Raw genomic sequence first — 3,248 nt, forward strand, 5'->3', positions numbered from 1 at the left:
ATTCAGGAGTTAATCCAGAATCACTGGGCTATCTGCCTGTGTCCTTATATTTATGCAGCTACGGCTGACCTCATATGGCTGTAAAGATACAGTTGGCTGGGTTAGAGCCACATTGTGCTGATTTTCTAACTTTTATCACAGTTCAATCATCTCTGGATTTTCATCAGGGACAGGAAGTTGGAGCATGAGACTGTTTGATGGATCAGTGCTGCAACCACAGTAAGGTGGGTGCTGCACAAGACTATTGTGATGAAGAGAGCTGAACCTGAAAGTGAAGCTTTTGATTTACCAAACGATCTATGATCCAATCCTCCTCTCATCACGAGCTCTGGGTGGTCACTGAGTTTCCTCTGTTTGTAGGAAAGCTGCTGTTCCTTTGCATCCAGCTGACGTGGTTCAAGTATCTAATTAAGGTTTCTCCTTGGCCCATTCTTTGGGAAGCTTTTAAGGCATGCCCACAACCCCCTGAAGATAGCCCACTGCCACCACAACCTAACTTCAGATAAGTGGAAGATTGATGGATAGAAATAGATTATTACACCAATCAGTCCCAACATTAAAGGGGAAGGTGTTGAACCATCTGATGTTACAATGAAATGGTGGGAAACATGAGGTCCTGTCATTCATGTGAAAGTGCAAAGACATTTCCTGAGGACAGTGGGTATGCCCCCTACTGGGGGAGACACAACAAGGCAGACTCCTCTGGTCCTAATCCAATCAAGTGGGGAATACACTAGAACACGCCTATCCATAGACGTCCTACTGCACAACATACATGACTCAAAGAAGCTGCTGCCAGCATCCTCAGGCCAGACACCACACGGCAACCTTAGAGGTACTATTCCCATTCTTCAACAGTCCAGAGAGGCCACTAGGGGGACCTACACACTATTTGGTAGGTGGTTTTAAGGTATATGCTGATAATAATTCTTATAACATCCATCCATCCTCAATGGGCTTCTTTAAGCTAATTTCTAATACGACATTTTTATTCAGGGGCTCTAACTTGATTCCCAGTCGTAGTCCTCGGTCTCGGTGCAGCCCTGCTGTTGATCTTTATCTCCTCTTCTTTAAGCCAGCTTTCTTCTGATTGGCTGCCTCTCATAAACAAAAGGTTTGAACAGGAGGTGGGTGGGGCTTCTATGCTAACAGATTTGTATACCTGTGACCATATTACATATTAGCTCTCACTGACATCATACAGACCAAACAGAAGAAAAAAACCTGAAAAGTGTTTCGAGTAGTCTGAACCCTCAGCGTCTGCCTCAGGGATTACTTGTACATACTTAAACTCTGACCATTTTTAATATCAGCATCCATCATTGCAGCAATAAAAGGCATAAAATATACACTTAAACTGCTCATCCACCAATCATAATTTGGCAGCAAATGGTGAGAAGAGGAGGCAGCGGTGGGGTACACAGAGGTCATGTTGTAGGACAGCTGGCCTCTAAATGCCCACATGTGGAGAGCCGGTACAGATCGGCAAGCACAGATTTCTGCAGTAATAACCGACCAATGCAACAAACGCTGGAAGTCTGCAGCCACATCAACGGATGACTCCAGTAACTTCATAAGTCACAAACCATGGCAACAGCAGCCATATCCCAGTCGTGTCCAGGCACTCCTTAGTTTCCCCTGGAAACGGCGGTTTTATTTTCTCCTCTGCAGGATTTTCAGTAAATGCCGTGCAGGTAAAAAAGATGCTTTTCTTTTTAGTTTACCTGTGTTTTTAGTTTATGCATTTATTTTTCTGAAACTGCAGAGATCTCAAGGACACTGTAAGCTTGAATATTTAGTCAAACTGACATCTTTAACAGGAATCGCAAGAACCAATTCTCATGTTTCCAGACGTAAACCTTGAGTCCAAAACCGGACTCTCCAAAAAAAGTCAAGGTAGAGAGAGCTAAGGAAACAGGGACAGACAGTGAGAGCGAGACCTGTGTGTTTCGTTTCTCAGGCTCAATGTTTTATTGAAAGGAGAGTCTAACTAGGTCAGCCTGTTCAAACCGAGCTCTCTCTTCGAGCCTCTCTCCCTCCATCTCTGTCCTCAGTTCACTCTGGTCTGCTGTCAGAGCAGAGAGATGAGAGAGGGAAGACGAAGGGATCACAGAGATGTGCAAGAGGACACGCAGTGATGGAGGGAAATAAAATGATTCAGTTAAAAGAAAAGGGGGATCAGCGGAAAGTCGGAGACAGGAGAGAGCGTTAAAAGGTGGAAGTGAAAGTTTGACACAATGGGAGGGGAGGAGGGAAGGTTAAAAGGAGGGGGGCGAATTAAGAGGGGGCAGTGACAAATGGAAGAGAAGGTCAGAGGAAGAGGGTCAGAACAGATGAATGAAAAGATGAGGAAAAAATACTGCTTCCAGGAAATAGCCACAGCCTCGCATCTCGCACAGAGCAAAGCTGTCAGCTTCTCCTGCCTTGTGGTTTGTGTGGAAGCGAGGAGAGCAAGACCACAATGACTGACACCTCAAGAGGAGATCAGTGAGGCGTTTTTGAGCCGTAAAACTCATGTCCAAATTCTCCCAGAGAATTAACTACAAAGCAGCACGCATCCAAAGTTTATACGCTCTCATTTTTGCTGCTGTTTCCCCCTTTTTAATGTTTTATTTGCACTCTTCTGAGAAAAGGTAGCACAGGGCTGTGCAACAATTTCAGCAGAGCCTGGTGGCCAGACAGCATTACTACAGCTTCCACGTTCATCATGTGACTCACACAGGCTACAGTGTTACCAAACGCAGTGCCCTCAGTGCCATTCCACTTCCCATGAATCCTAATGCTCCCGATCTGGCTGCAGTCCATCCAGAGCGAGGGAAGGAGGCAGAGAAACAGCTGAAATAATTATTTACAGCTGCCCGACAAAAATACTCACATTTTATTTTCAGTTTTCACAAATACAGCATTGATTATATAAGACGAGGTCCTTTTGTTCCTTTTGCAGAGATTACAGTTTGACCAATAAAGTGCAGCTCTTTTGCTAATTATATTTGCTAATTTGTTTAATCCAGAAATTAAACCTATAAAACCATTTTTCTTCTTTTTTTTAAATCAGAATTTGGTTCATTTGCTACTTCGTGTTTGCAGTACCTGTGTACCTGTGTTACTCCTCAGAGGGGAGTACTGCATGAGCCCGGCAACAAAGAAAATAAATTATCATTACATTGTCATTACATTTGATCTCAGTAGTTTTTATTGATAATAAGGGGTTTAAAATGAATAATGTATTTAAATCAAAGTACAGTGGA

This window comes from Archocentrus centrarchus, chromosome 24 (assembly GCF_007364275.1).
Source record: "Archocentrus centrarchus isolate MPI-CPG fArcCen1 chromosome 24, fArcCen1, whole genome shotgun sequence".
Classification (NCBI taxonomy): Eukaryota; Metazoa; Chordata; class Actinopteri; order Cichliformes; family Cichlidae; genus Archocentrus; species Archocentrus centrarchus.